A 17,583-nucleotide genomic window follows, 5' to 3' on the forward strand; every position below is an offset into this window, starting at 1 on the left:
ATGTATTTATTTAAAAAGAAAATATTTAGACTTTACTTAATCTATGCATATGCTTCCTATCCTAAAATGAGAGCATAAATGCTTTTCAGGAAATTTTTAGGAAAGATTGATATTACTCTATATGAAATAAATATTTACTACTTTTTAAAAATTGAACACGTTTATTGCTAATCTTACAATAGGGGTCTTTGGAGTTGGTACTTTATGCTTCATTTTGTTTATTTATTACCATGACATCCAAATGAGAAAAATCTTAAATCTTCTTGAAAAATGGGACCTTATTTATTATGTCAAATTTTATCATAGGAAAATCCAGGAAAGCTAAAAAGCTATCTCTGTTAAATGAATTTGAAGTGAAAATTATTTAATCATATTACTGAAGATACTATTAAATGCTTTAATATAATTTAATGATTTTAGTTGGTTCTTTTTAGTTATACATAACCTTAAGATTCATTTTGACACAATTATGAAAGATGGAATATAATTTGCTCTATTTAGTACCCAGAACTACCTTTATCCCTTTTCCCTTTTCACTTACCTCTGCTTTACTGATCTTTCTGCTATATACTTAAAAATTCTAAAGTTTTTTTTTAAAAAAATTAATTTCTTTTGAATACATATAATGATGAAATTCACTGTGGTATATTCATATATGTACATAGAAAAGTTAGGTCAGATCCATTCCACTGTTCTCCCATTCTCCCATCCCCTCTCTCTCTCCTCCTCAATACTCTTCCTGTACTGCACTGATATTTCTCAATAAGATTATGTCTTTTATGTTTTCTTCTTTTATCTTTTATTATTCAAAAATGTTTAATGTGTGGGCTGGGGCTATAGCTCAGTGGCAGAGCACTTGCTGAACATGTGTGAGGCACTGGGTTCGATCTTAGCACCACATAAAAATGAAACAAATAAAATAATGTCATGCTGTCCATCTACAACCAAAAAATATTTTTAAAAAGTTTAATGTGTGTCTATCAAGTGGAATGTGCTATTTTAAAAACAAACAGTAATGACTTTCCATTTTTCAAATCTCATGACTTTTAGACCCTCTTCTGGTTTTCCCTTGCCATTCTTAATCCTTTGATAATACTAACTTTCCACTTATTATTTATTCCAAATTTATTTATTTTTATTAAACTTTAAATTGAATTTATTTTGACTAATACATAAAATCATAATTTGTACATATTTAAGGGTTACAATATGATAGGTTGGTGCATGTATATATTGTGTAGTGCTCAAATTGAAATGAAATTATCCACCTCCTCAAACATTTATCTTTTTTTGGGAAAAGTTATTCAGAAAATTTTCCTCTAGCTTTTGAAATATACAGTATTATACACTACATTGTCATTGTATATCTTTACTCTTCTGTGCAACAAACCACAAGAAGTTCTTACTATAGTAAGATTGTACTGTAATTAAGTGCCCACTAATCAACATTTCCCTATTGCCCCCTCCAACCTACCCTTCTGAGTTCTGGTAACCACCACTCTACTCTCAGTTTTTCTGAGGAAAAAAATTATATTTCATGTATAAATGAGATCATGCTGTACTTATATTTCTTTGCTTGACTTATTTCGTTTAGCATAATGATCTTCAGTTCCATCTTTGTGGTTGCAAATGAATGAATCTAGTTTTTTATGGTTGAATAGTATTTCATTGTATGTATGTACTACAGGTCTTTATTTATCTACTAGTGGACACTTAAGTTGTTTATATATTTTTTGCTATTTTGAATATTACTACAATGAACATAGAAGTATGTGTGTGTGTGTGTATATATATATATATATATATATATATATATATATATATATATCTTTGACATACTGAACATACTGAATTATTTAATTTAATTTTAATGTATATCCAGTAATGAGATTGCTAGATCTTATGGTGATTCTATTTTTTTTGAGGAGATTCCATGCTCTTTTCCATAATGTGTATATTAATTTACATTCCATAACTATATTCCATGGTTCCCTTTTCTCTACATCTTAACAAACACCTGTTACCTCTAGCCTTTTTGATATTAGTCATTTTTACAGGGATAAGATGACATCTTATTGTGAATTTGATCTTTATTTTTTGATGATAAGTGATATTGAACATTTTTTTCTTGCATGTAATAATTATTTGTAGAAATTCTTTTGAGAATTATTTTATTGCCCATTTTGATTCAGGTTTTTTTTTTCTTTTTGCTATTGAATTTTTGGAGTTCTTATGTATGCTGGATGTCAAACTCTTCCCAATGCATATATTGTAATTATTTTCCCTCATTTTATTCATTGCATTTTTCACTCCACTGACTGTTTCATTTGCTGTGCAGATACTTTTTAGTTTGATGTAATCCCATTTGTCAATTTCTGCTTTGGTTTCCTGTGCTTTTGAAGTCTTTTCCAAAAAAATATGTACCCATACCAGGTCCTGAAGCATTTCCTTTACAGTCTTCTATCACTTTCATATTTTTAGATCACACGTTAATTTTTGAATCCATTTTTATGATTATTAATGTATATTAATTGTACAAAACAATGACTTCCATGGTAACAATTTTATACATGCATATAATGTACTTTGGTTGTATGTACTCTCCCTATTTTCCTCTTTATTCCCTTCTCCCCTTCCCTCAGTTCCCTATCTTTTTCCTAATACTTCTCTTTCTACTTTCCTGTCATCCATTGTGTTTTTTTTCTTCCTAGATGCCACATATTATAGAAAACATGTGACACTTGTCTTTCTGAATGTGATTGATTTCACTTATTAGTATGGTCTCCAGTTCTATCATGTTTTCTGAAAATAACATGATTTTGTTCTTTTTCTGGATGATAAATTCTCCGCCATTGTGTATGTATACCACATTTTCTTTGGTCATTTATCCACTGAAGGCCATTATTTTAGTCAGAGTTTTCATACCTGTGACCATAAGTCCTGACAAAAACAATGTAGAGGAGAAAATGTTTTTTTTTTTTTTTTTGGCTTATGGTTTCATAGGTTCAATCTATGGTCAGCTGATTCCATAGATCTGGGCCCAAGATGAGGCAGAATGTTATGGGGAAAAGGTCCAGGGTTAGTAAAGTGGTTAGTTCATGGTGGGGTCTGGAAGAAGAAGAAGGAGCTGTCTCTGCTCACCAGGGATAAAATATAAGCCCCAAAGTGCTTCCAGTGACACACCTCCCCTAGTCACATCTCACCTGCTTACAGTTACTGCCCAATAAATCCATATGAGTGTAGTAATCCAATGATTGAGTTATACCTCTCATAATCTAATCTTTTCACCTTTGAAAATTCATGTATTATTTTACACATTAGCTTTTGGAGGACATCTTGTATCTAATATCAAAAAGGTTAGAGGTAACAGGTGCTTGTGAAGATGTAGAAACAAGGGAACCATGGAACATAGTTATGGAATGTAAATTAATAAAACCATAAATTAATAAACCATAGCAGCCATTAAGACCGATTCCATAATGTGGATATTGTGAATACTGCTGCAATAAATATGTGTATGAAAGTGTCCTTACGGTGATGTGACTCTGATACCTTTGTATATACCTAGGAGTGGCATAGATAGAACATATCTAAGGAACCTCCATACTGTTTTCCATAGTGGCCACATTAATTTACATTCCAAACAATAGTACATAAGAATTCATTCCCCCTGCATCCTTGCCAGCACTTGTTTTCTTTGATAATAGTTATTCTGACTAAGATGAGATGGAATATAAAAGTAAGCTTGATTTGCATTTTCTAGATGAGTGAAATTGTCAAACATCTTTTTCATTTAATTATTGGCCATTTGTATTCTTTTGAGTATTGTCTGTTTATATATTTTCTCCATATATTAATTTTCTCTCTCTCTCTCTCTCTCTCTCTCTCTGTATATATATATATTAAACTCAGAGTTGACTCACTGAGTTTCCGTTTTCTTTTTTTTTTGAGGAGTGGAAGGTAATCTGGGATTGAACTCAGGGGCACTTGACCACTGAGCCTCATTCCCAGCCCTTTTTTGCATTTTATTTAGAGACAGGGTCTCATCAAGTTGGTTAGTGCCTCACTTTTGTTGAGGCTGGCTTTGAACTCATTACCACTCCTTCAATTAGGTACCACCTCCTACGGTTTCTTTCAATCTCCATTAGTACATTCTGCTATGAATGGATTAATAGTGATGAAGTTGAACCTGTTAATGTTACAACCGCTTCCATGACTTTTCGTATCTGGACACTGATGAATTATGGACAAAGTATTTAAGATATAAGCTTTGTGGGGCACATTCCAGATCCAAACGATAACAGTTAGACATTAATAAAGTAAAATTAATAATAATTTTTTTAAATGTAAGGGGATAAAGTAATATGAAAACTTGAAAGTAATAGTACAATATTATAGAAAATGGAATTAGTATGCTTAAGAATAACAGAGAAAATTGAAGAATTTTTAAAATAAATAAAAATTGATAAAAGTATCAAAAAATAATGAGGTGAAACAAAACAAGATAAAAGAAAAAGAAACAAGCAAAAAACAACCAAAATGAGTAAAAATTTCTTTTTTGCTGAGATTTTAAAAATAAAGACACTTATTTTCAGGACCACTAATTTGGGAATCCACCATATGTTGGGGGGTAGGAAGTGAGCTGCAGCCTGGTGTTTTCTTTATCTCTTGAGGCTTAAACAGAACTAGTTATTACAATTTTAGATTGAGCTATGTCCATATTTGTCCTATTATGTGAGCCAAAGAAAGGATGTCTACAGTATGAGTAAATTTACTCCTAGGACTTTCATCCTTGCACCCAAGGATAGACATATGATGAGAGTCGAAACAGCCTATTAGCTCCTCTCACCTGCCAAGCCTGCGGAGCAATGGGACTGGGAAACCCTTGGTCTTAAGGTACTACATTTAGGGGTGTCACAAATATCTAGGCTCTAACAGTGAATCACCTGAGTATCTTTGAACATGAAGGAAGCAACTAAGCTGATGGAACTGTGCTGGGGAAGGAGTTGAAAGAACAAAGCAATAATTCTTTTCCATTCATGGCACTTCCATTCTAACCCCCCTTGCAAATTCACATACAAATTGTCTCACTTTTTTCACAGAAGTAAAACCATCAATTTTAAATTAAAATGCCTTCTACTTCCCTCACCTCACAGATTATAGTGTCTACTGGATATATTTCTGAGATAATTTGTGTCACCTTCAATTCCATAGGACCAGAGTGACATGTGGTATATGTCTATTGAGTCTGTTGGTCTGTTGAAGAGAAGAGGCCATTGGATCTTGGATATATATATAATTTATATGAATATATATATACAGAATTTATATATATACACAGAATTCATATATACAGAATTTATATATATATAATGTGTATATATACACATTACATATATAAATTGTATATATATACATTGTGTGTGTGTATATATATATATATATATATATATATACATATATATGTATACATATGTGTTTATATGCATATATATAAATTATAGGGACTTCTGGTTTCTCATTGGGTAGAGACAATGGACGTTTTTAAGATGTCTCTTTTCCTCCATGGCCCCATAGGAATATACTGCACAGTGCAGAGAAACCCTTCTCTCATGCCAGCTTTATATACAGGACTCTAGATAACACTTAGCATGTGTGTTTGCCCAGTGGTAGACTCTGAACTCCTGGAGATTGTTATAAATAATTTTTCAAATTTTAGTCTGCTTAGAGAACATGTAATATTCCTTGCCACCTGCCAAGCACTTAGAGTTGTTGCCTTTTGTTTCTCCAAACACTCTATAAAACAACATCTCTGTGTTCCACTTGGTCACCTACTCTTAAAGTTTGCTCTTCAATGCTTTCCACCCTACTATTCATAAAGCTTCTCACCCTGTTGTTTTGACTTGTTCTCATAGAGCCACACATATTGCTGATTGCTGATTGCCTCCAGTCTGCCACCTTTTTAACTATTTTAGTTAATTTTTGTGAACATACTTTCTTTTGTACAATGAATGTTCCTAGCAACTTTGTCATAAGATTGCAAGTTCAAATCCAGCCTCAGAACTTAGCAAGGCCCTCAGCAATTTAGCAAGACCCTGTTTCAAAATAAAACGTCTAAAGGACTGGAAATATTGCTAAGTGGTTGAGTGAGTGCCCCTGGGTTCAATCCCGTGTGTGTGTGTGTGTGTGTGTGTGTGTGTGTGTGTGTGTTTCAGTTGGTAGTATATATATGGGTCTACTGCTAAGCTCTCTATTGTGTTCCATGTGGCTTTTTTTATGCCAATACCATACCGCTTTGTTTACTACAGCTTTATAGTACACTTTGAAATCTGGTATTGTAATTACTCATTTTTTTTTTTCATGCTCAAGATGACTTTGGCTACTTAGTGATTTTTGTCATTGTATGCAAACCTTATGGTTATTTTTAAAGTCCAGTGGAGAATGTCATTTATATTTTGATAGAAATTACATTAACTCTGTAGACTACATTGGGCATCATAAACATTTTAACATTATTGATTCTTACATTACGTTAACATGGTATGTCTTTCCATTATTTTCTGTTTTCTTTAATTTCTGTCATTACTGTTTCAATATTTTTATTTTGGAATTCTGTCCCTTCATTTCTTGAACTTATTCCTTGTTGCTTTATTGTGTGTAGTTATTGTGTTATTGCTTTTAAAATTTTAATTTGAAATAATTTGCTATTAGTATATAGCCACACAAATTATTTTTGTATGTTGATTTTGTTTCCTAAAACTATTTGAATTCATTTGTTAGTTCCAATATTTTTTAGTGGAATCATTAGAATTTTCTCTATATATGATCATGTAATATTCTGTGACAGTTCAAATTCTTTCTAAATTGGATACCCCTCATTTATTTCTCTTGCATGATTGTTTGGTAAGATACCTATCGGACGGTCAAAAGTCCCAGAAAGGAACATCCATGTTGTTTCAGATCTTAGAGAAAACTCTCAGCTTTTATTCATTCAGTGTGGTGTTAGCTGTTGGTGTATTATAAATGACTTTCATTATATTGAGTATATTTCTTGAATGCTTAAGTTGTTTAGTGTTTTTATCATGAAGGGATGTTGAATGATATCAAATTCCTTTTGTATATCATCTGATTCCCATGTATTTTTTATTCTTCATTCTCTTGATATGGGGTATCACATTTGTTGATTTGCATACATTGAAACTTCATTGCATTCCTGGATTAAATCCTACTTGATCATGGTGAATAATCTTTCTAGTTTGCTGATAATTTTTTTGCCCCTATTGTTCATCAAGGATATTAAACCATAGTTTGGTTTGTTCTTTTCTTTTCCTTTCCTTTCTTTTCTTTTTCCTTCTTCCCTTCCTTCCTTCCTTCTCTTTTTATCTGATTTGGATATCAGGGTAATATCAGCTTCATAGAATGTGTTTGGAATAATTCCTTTCTCTCCTTTTTTTTTTGTAATAACATAAAGAGAATTGGTATTATATTTTCCTCAAAATACTGGTAGAATTCAGCAGTGAATTCTAACCCTGGGCTGTTACTTGATGGAAGAATTAGTCTGTTCAGGTTTTCTCTTTCTTTATGATTCATTCTTGATAAGGTACATGTGTCTCTGAATTTATCCATTCTTTTCAGATTATCAAACTTATTGTCTTGTAGTTATTCATAATAATCTCTAGTGGTCTTTTATATTTCTGTGCTTTCAGTTATAATATTTCATTTACATCTTTGATATTACTTATTGGCCTCTTCTATTTTCTTTCATAGTTTAGTCAAGGGTTTGACTATTTGTTTATATTTTCAAAGAGGCCCCTCAATATTTATTTTTTAAATTTTATTTCTTCATTTTAGATATATATGACAGTACAGTATATTTTGACACATTTATTTAAAAAATGGGGTATATAGTATTCTAATTAGTATCTCAGTCTTGGGATAATCTCTTGCCTGAGGTTGGAATAATTTAGGAGGAAGAAGATTTATTGTGCTATATTCATATATGTACATGGGAAAGGTGTGTCAGATGCATTCCACTGTCTTTACTATTTATATTCCCACTTCCTTATCTTAATTCCCTTTTGTCTAATCCACTGAAATCTATTCCTTCCACCCTTGCTGTGTGTTAGTGTCTGTAAGGGTAAGTAAAAGGAGACTCAGAGACAAGATGCAGAGGCAGGAAAGATGACAGAATGGCAGAGAGGTCAAGCTGCCAAACTTTATTTATATCAATAGGTTACTTTAGGTCATTGGCATCATTAGTACACATTGTTCACTGTAGTATTGGGCAGGTTACAGACTTAACATTATGCAGCTTATTCCTCAGTTACATACTAAGTTGAAATGTGCAATGTTAGGATCTTTGTGTAGCTCTAAAGAAAGCCCATTGTATAAAGTTACTGCTATGTGGACAGATTTAGGCTTAGTGAAACATTGTGGTTGTCTAACAAGAGAGTTCCTTTATTCCCAGGAGCTGTGTGCCTGAGATCAAGATCGAGGCTGATAAGACTAATAAAGGGCCTCCTCTTGAAGGACATTGCTACAGTACAGCCAGGCATTGCACATGTATTAGTTATCTTATCTTACTAGTTCTTAGGAGAAACTTCAGGGCACTCTAAGAGTGGGAAAAAGAGTGCCTGTTATCCCCAGGGAGTTTGCTCACCAGAGGAATGCTTCCTTATATATTTCCATGGTGAGAATCCCTACAAGCATGCACATATCAGAGAGAACATTCAAACATTGTTTTTTTTGGGGGGGGGGAATTGGTCTATTTCACTTAGCATGATGGTCACTGGATCCATCCATTTACCAGCAAATGTCATAAATTCATTATTTTTTGATGGCTGAGTTATATCCCATTGTGTCTATATACCACATTTTATTTATCTATTCATCTGTTCAGTAGTATCTAGGTTTGTTCCATAACTTAGATACTGTCTATTTTGCTCTATTTAATTTATTTCAGCTTTGATATTTATTATTTTTCTCATTCTACTTATTTTAGTTTTAGTTTTCTCCTTTTACTTGGATGTAGTGATAGGCTTTTTTATCTGTAATCTTTCCACTTTTTTAAGTTGACCATTGATTGCTATAAACTTCATTCTTAATTCTACTTTTTTTATTTCATAGGTATTAGTGTGCTGTCTCCTTTTACATTTGCTTCGAGGAAATTTTTATTAAATTAATTTCTCGAGTTTTCCTTGATCCATTGATTATTTAAATGTAAAATATTTAACTTTCATGTGTTTGTAAAGTTTCCAAAGTTTTTACATGTTTACTTTTATTTTTTGTTTTGTGTTGGTTAGGTTGAATCAACCCAGCACTAAGTTCCAGGGCAAAGTAACAAGAGTACTACTTTACCCTAACACAGTAAATAGGGTCTTGTGCTATCTCATGTTGCCTGAGGTTGGGATAATTTTGTGGGAAGGCACACCATTTACTCAATTTAGTTGTTGCTAAGCTGGGTCATACCCACATCTCCCAACTGTAAAGCTCTGCTCATTGACAGTTGTACACAGAGGCTTACAATGGCAGCAATGGAGGTGGAAGCAGGAACATGTCTCATTGGGGTGCATGTCTCTGTTGTTGCTGGGACCATTATAAGTTTATATCTGTGAGCACTATCCTGGTGATAATTCTGCTTCCTACTTTTGGGAGATGGATTGAGGGAACAGTCCCTTGGACTCCAAGGCTGGTGTAAGCCAGGTCACACTTGAGTTTCTGGAGCCTCTACAGTATTGAAGAGGAAGATATCTTCCCTGGATCCTCTCCAATTCTGAATCTGATTCATCTGAAACTCCTGTCTGTGCTGCAGGCCTACCTGTCTCTGCTTGATGCAGGACCTGGCTTAGAGACCCTATGAGCTCTGGTGTATGAAATGTTGCCTTCTGTTTTTACTGGGTGCTTGATCCCACAAAGGTGGTTCAGGTCTCTAATAGAAAACCCTGCACAAATGTTTGTGCTCTACTCTCCAAGGATTAGAATCTTGCTCCCCACTCCACTGTCTGAAGTTAGGGGAGGAGTGGTGGATGAATACTTTTCAGATGCTCAACATGTAGGTACAGGCCTGGCTGTAGGGATCATGAGGCTTTTTCTGGAACTGGGTTTCACCATGACCAGCCCAGAACTCGGTTTCAACTTTAAGGCTTGGACTTATTTCTCCCTCATTCTACCAAATGGAGGCACCTCTCTCAATTCTGGGCTGCTTAGAGTTGGGGGAGGGTTGATGTATAAAACTCCTTTTTTCCTGCCTTCTTTAATGTCTCTCTTCAATTTTGTAAAAAAGACCCTATGGTTTCTCACCTGATTTACTTAGCTCTTGTGCTACTAATTTTGTTTGTGAATAGTTGTTTAAGTTGGTTTGTCTGTGGGGAAAGCTAGCCAGAGGAACTTAGCTCAATTTTGTTCTACTTCCAAGGGCAACAATTTTTAACCAAGGTTGATATAATTTATCCCATACTCCCTCAATGTATACTTTATCTTGCTTTAATCTCTCATTTACTTGTTAAGGTCCAGCCACATTGTTCTGCTTTCTAATTTTCATATTTATTCTTTAAATTTGTTTTGTCATATCTCAAAGTTTTTGTACATACTATTATCATGATGTGGCAAAATCTTCCCCTTATATTTGGTTAATCAATTTTTTATTATCCTCTGATAAAATTCAAAATTTTTCTTACTTCATAGACCAAGTTAGATCTATCACATATAAAATTATTTTGTATTTCTTTTCCTTCACAGTACTAGTAATTTGTAATTAAATTATGCGTGTGTGTGTGTGTGTGTGTGTGTGTGCATGCACACATATGCATATGGCTTCTATAATTGTAAACAATATTAAATCAGAGAATATGACTGTCTAATTTATCATCTTCAGTGCCCTATAGATTGCCAACACATATTAGATGCTCAATGAGTTAATAAATGTGCTACATAGTTAGGAGTCTGAAATTGAAACATCACCTTGAGCTGGGAATAAATATGGAATTTTGGAGCTCCACAAAATTGTGGCATCTACAAGATATGGGCTTGCTTTAATGAGTTGAGAGAGCTATAATGTGCAGTTTAACTGAGCTTAAGAACCTCAAATGAAGGACACTTTTTTCCATACCAACACATATGTTCCAAAGTTCTTTTCAATCCCTTGTTGGTTGACCTTCCAATTCAATATTGCTTTCAGATGTCATCATTGTGTTCCCATTTCATACTCAGAACATCTCATTTCATTGTTTTCCTTTCTGCCAGGGTCATAAAAGGTGCTAATTAAATGCTGACACTTAAAATGTGTTTTATGATCACAAATATAATTCAAATTTACATAAAATAGATATACTAATGAAAGTGTATAATGAAAAATTATCAATTTTTAACAAACTATCACAAAATAATTTTAATTTTAATAATTTTATGCTATTTAAGTCTTTTAAATTCATTTGCATAGGTTTTGGTTTTATTCCTTGCCATTATATAAGAATAGTTCTGTAATGAAATATTTAAAGAAAATTTATAGTTAATGAACAATTCATAACCTGAAGATAAAACAATATACAGAAACCTTAAAACCTTTATTTGCCAATAAAGTTTTGTCCTCCATAATATCTATTTCTTTCTTTCTCTGTGTCTCTCACATGCACATGTATACACACATACACACACACACACACACACACACACACACACACACACACACATAGTATACTTGTTTCTTATACAGTAGTAGAATTTTGGCTACTTTTAAAACACCAGATTCCCATGGGTCTGGAAATGGTCTGTGAGACAACATTTCATTAGCTCAGAATTCATTCTTGAACTAATGTTTGCAAATTTCCTCAATGACACCATTGGGGAAATACAAGCACCAGCTGGATGAAGGAGAGGAAGCAAGAAACAACTGTCTGAATTGTGATAAGAGAAGAACTGCATATATTAGCAAGTGGGCCTTAGATACTAATTCTTTTACTATTCTTTCAATTTTTAGCTTTCTTTTTTTTCTGGTTACTCAAAAATATTTGAAGGACACTGCCATTTTGTTTGAAATGTTTTATTTCAGCAATTTTAGATATAAAGTGATGAACACATTTTACTGATTCATTATTTTCATGTCACCCTCTTTCTGGGGTATTTTTCTGTATACCTACTCTTCTCATCTTTTTATATTACTTACTTATCTGACGTTCAGGTCAGCAATATATTTCAGTCCCTTTACCCATTGGTAACCATGTACCAGAAACTCTCATGATTAAATACACAATTATACTTATTTACTTCTTTTCTTTATTATCACAGTACTGTTTTATGTAATTTGCAACTGAAGTTTTCTAGCCCATATATTGTAATGAAGCACACTAAAGGTTTCTAATATCCCATTTACATTATCTTCACCATTTTCATGTGATGTTTATTTATTTTTAATAGGATTGACTGCAGGGGTGCTTAAGCACTGATTCACATTCCCAACCACTTATATTTTATTTTGAGAGAGGGTCTCACTAAGTTGCTGAGGCTGGCTTTGAACTTGTGATCCTCCTGCCTCTGCCTCTTAAGCCACTGGAATTACAGGTGTACATCACTGTGCCTGGCTCACATGTTATTTTCTTACTCCTTGCAGCCTTATATCTCCATTCTTCTTCCTTGGACTTAATAAAAACTCATTATCTTAAGAAACACTTATAATGCTGCTAGTTGCAATGTATATAGTACTGAGAAACTACCATAAGTATTTGGCATGTTTTAGAGATACAACATTACCTTTAACATCATGTTTTTTCTAATTACTTCTGTAGGTATCCATGAATTGGTGGTTTTATTGGTTGCAGAGAAAATATCTAATAGAATTGATTTAGTATGCATCTGTATCGGTAGTGAAAGAGAGAATATAAATTATGTTAGATTTAAATGGTCATTCTAAAGTAACTAGTCAAGGTAAACATATGACACATACACTTGGTTCTTGTTAGATAGTCTGTCATTATTTTACATAACATATTAGAAAGGAACCAAGTATTTCAGTTTTATATTATACATTCTTACTGGAATTGTTCAAAATGCTACAAAGTTTCTCTGCCTCTCTCTTTCTTAAATCTCGCTCTCCTTTTTTTTCTATATTTTCCCTCCCTGTAGCCTTCCCTCTTTCCCTTTTTATTATGTTTTCTTCCCTCCTGCCTTTTTTCCTGATTAAAAATATACTTCCCAGGGAAATTATAAGAAAATACTTTGTTTTTCTGGGTTTAGTTATGATGTGTGCAATTTATTCCTTAATATTATGCTGAAGACCTTTCATAGCATTGTTTTAGCCAGCCTTTTCATGACTGTACCCCAAATCCTGGAAATAACAATTTTACAGTAGGAAAAGTTTATTTGGTGTGCATGGTTTCAGAGGTCTTAATTAATACATGGCTGACTTCATTGCTTTGGGCCCCAGGTGAGGCAGAACACATGTGGAGGAAAACAGCTCAGAATATGGAAACAAATGCAGAGAAAGTTCACCAGGGACAAAATATCAACTCCAAAGCCATGATCCCAATGATCTACCTTATCCTGCCACACTCTATACCTACAGTTACCATCTAGTTAACCCACATCAATAGATTAATGCACTGATTAGACTAAGGTTCTCATAACCCAAATATTTCACCTCTAAACTTTCTTTCATTGTCTCATGCATGAACATTTGGGAAGCGTCTAACCCATAACAAGCATTTAAGAAGCTCCTGTTCAACTCAGTCAAGCTTAGGTTCTAATTTTCCTGTAATAAGAAGAGGAAATTAATGGTTTTTGAATATCAGAAGACTCACAGATAATTCCAGAGGCAATTAGTTGTCACAGATGATTGGAATCATAGAGAATTTTCTAAATGCAAACTGATGTTTAAACAGTCAAAACTATTGAGCACCTACTATGAGACTAGAAGGCAATGGAGCAGTGACAACAAAAAACAAGGAACAAAAATTATAGACGCCAGGCTTTGTTTATTTGATTTTTATGTGAACTTGGATCAGTAGTTATAATAAACTGTGATCCAAGTTATTAACTTGTGCTCCAATATAAAACCACAGGTTTGAGTTATCCTACAGATAAAAATAGTGTTAATGTGCTTTCAAAAATTTAATGTCTTATAGAAATATAAGATATAATATTATAAGATGTCCAAATTTTAAGGGAAATGCCATAAATAAAATATAGTCACATTCCATTGTAGAAACATCTATGGCAAGTGATAGTTTAAGTTGGGAATGTTGGAAGGAAAGATGTGCGGCAGAATACTCTTTGGAATGTGAAGTAATGTGAAAAGTAATTATGGAGTATGATGTTTCCATAAGAGATACTATTCTTCATCCTCTACAGAAAACAAATGTACACATCGATCAAAGCCAGTATATCCCTGGGGCGGTCAAGGTCCTATTTCAGAGTCTAGAGTTGCACAGAAGAGAAGAAAATATAATATCCACATACAAAAAAATCACCAGTGGGCTCTGGTTATAGCTCAGTTGTAGAATGCTTGCCTAGTGTGTGTGCTACACTAGGTTTGATCCTCAGCATCTCATAAAAATAAATACATAAAATAAAGGTGTTGTGTCCATCTAAAACTAAAACTTTCTTTTAAAAAGATCACCAATGTGCTGGGGTTACGGTTCAGTGGCAGAGCACTTGCTTAGCATGTGTGAGGCACTGGGTTCAATCTTCAGCACCACATAAAAATAAATAAATGTACTATGTCTATCTACAACTAAAAATATACTTTTTAAAAAATCACCTAGGAGATTAGTATATGTGAAAGCCATAAAATGTCTTCAAAACAATGGCACAGCAGGAGGTTGTGCATACCTGTAATCCTAACAACTTTGGAGACTGAGGCAATCTCAAGTTCAAGGCCAGCTGCAGCAACTAAGTGAGACCCTGTAACAAAATAAAAACAACAACAAAAAATGAAAAGGGTGTGGGATGTTCCTTACTGGTAAAGTTCCCCTGAGTTCAAACCATGATATGAAAAATAAAACAAAACAACAACAGAAAACAATCAAGCAAGATAATGGATAATATCACTTTTAGCCATGCAGTGTGAACAATCAAAGTTTCTGAGAGCCTGCCCTAAATGGGACACATGCATATTTTTGTCACTGAGCTATCCAAAAACATTCCATCAGGGGAATCCTAGAGAAGGATACTTAGCTGCAGAAACAAACCCTCCCAGAAACAGCTACTGTTGTGCCACTCTTGGAGTGGAGCATCTACCTTTATCAAACTTACACATGCCCATGATCCCTGATTCAAGGCAATTCCATAAGCATTCATATGACAGACCAAATTTATGTGCCTGTATTATACCTGCTCACACTTCAGACACTTTAAATATCAGTTCTAAGGGCCAAGTCTCTGCACATGCCCAGACTGTGGACATTTGCTCAGCAGCCAATGAGTGCTAGCCTATGCTCTGTACCCTAGTTCTGATGGTGCACTGTGAATGCTTATGCCTCAGACACTAGAACTTTGATCAAAGGGAACTACCTTGCATCTTGGCACTCAAGCCAGTATCTCTCTAAATTCATTCATACCTTGGGTACATTTCATCTACCATAGAAGCTAGGTGTTGTCCTGACCCCAGAGCCACTATAGATCTGTACATGTTCATGTTTCCATCCCTGGCTCACCTATTGATTCACAAACACCTGTATCTCACATAACATTGTACATTTAGCAATACCATTATCATATTTGACACAGTGAGCCCTTTGTGCTGGTATCAATAATTCCCAGACCAAAGATCCATAATAATTTCACATGTACCAATGATTTAGACTTAAGCTCTGTGGCTGGTCTTCAGCCCCACTCATAAGATACAAATGCCATCACTACTATGACTTAGGACTTGAAAAAGCCAGACCCAGTGGCAAGAGAGATATTCTTAGCCAGAATTTTCTCAGTAAAAGGAAAAGACATTGTAATAACCTAAGCAGTCATCACCACTGTATAACGTAATAGATGTTTTCTTTTTTGTATATTTTTAGTTGTAGATAGAGCTTTATTTTATTTATTTATATGTACTACTGAGAATCAAACCCAGTGCCTCATACATGGTAGGCACGTGCTGTATCAGTGAACCACAATCCCAGCCCTAATAGCTCTCTCTTCTGATGTGGACATTCATAGCACTGACTCTTAGTGGCCACTTCAATATTAATCAACACCAAACTGAACTGACAGAGTGGCATGAAGACAGCACTAGTGTAGCCTAACTGGGGCCACAACTCTTGTACTCCAGCAAGCCACTGCCCTCAGGACTCCTTCACATGGCCAGAGGGTCTTTCCTCATTGAAATCAACCTATAAAGTCTGAAGGAAGTGACTGATCCACCAAATGTGTAGACATAGGATCTACAACCAGAAAACAAAAATATACTAGTATATCCTCATCTATCAAAAAATCTTGAACATAAATGAATTATATGCTCCAATAAATGACATAGAGTGGTTGAATAGATAAAAACGTGAAGCCCCAACTATATGCCACGTCAAAAATCACTTCATATGTAAGAACACACATAAACTAAATAAAAAAGAAAGGGATATAATATTTCACAGAACTAGAAATTATAAAAGAGCATTGGTGGATTACATATGCCACTCACAATAGATTTAAATAAGAATTGTGAAGCAGACTATCAATATCATTATATAATGATAAAGGGCTCAAATCAGTAACAAGACATAATACACACACACACACACAATCAATATGAAAGTATCTAAAATACAAAGCATCCATTTAAAGATCTTAAGGGAGAGAAAGAGACTGCAATATACATATGCAAACAGACTTCAATACCCTATTCTCAACAATGTACAGAACATACTGAAAGAAAGTAAGAAAACACAGGACTTGAACTGCGTGGTAGAACAAATGAGATGTGTGTGTGAGAGAAACATTCCATCCAATAACAGCACAATGTATATTTTTCTCAAGTGCACATGGGAATTTCTCAAGAACAAGTCATATGTTAGACAAAAAAATTTAAGAAATTAAAATCATTTCAAATGTATTTTACTACCTCAAGAATAGGAAGCCAGATATCAAAAGTAGGAAAAAAAATTGACGATTTTACAAAAGCTTAAAATGCTACTTAAAAAACAAAATTGATCAAAGAAAAAAATGAAAAGAAAATTTAAAAATCACCTTGAGACAAATTATAATGGAAACTTTACATACTAAAACTTATTAGATAAGCAATAGTTCTTTTTTTTCCTATGGAAAGTACTTTTTAAATTTGTTTATTGTTGTTTTAGTTATACATAACTATAGAATCCATTTTGATATAATTATATAATCACAGACTATATCTAATTCTAATTAGGACCCAATTCTTGTGGATGTAAGAGATGGTGGGATTCACATATTCATGTATGTATACAGGAAAAGTATGTCAGATTTTTCCATTGTCTTTTCTTTTCCTATCTTCCCTCCCTTCCCTTAATTCCCTTTTGTCTAACCTACAGGATTTCTGTTCCTCCCCTTCTCCCATATTGTGGGTTAGCTTCCATGTATCAGTGAAAATTTTTGACCTTTGGCTTTGAGGGACTGGCTTATTTACTT

Source organism: Callospermophilus lateralis, chromosome X (assembly GCF_048772815.1).
Source record: "Callospermophilus lateralis isolate mCalLat2 chromosome X, mCalLat2.hap1, whole genome shotgun sequence".
Classification (NCBI taxonomy): domain Eukaryota; kingdom Metazoa; phylum Chordata; class Mammalia; order Rodentia; family Sciuridae; genus Callospermophilus; species Callospermophilus lateralis.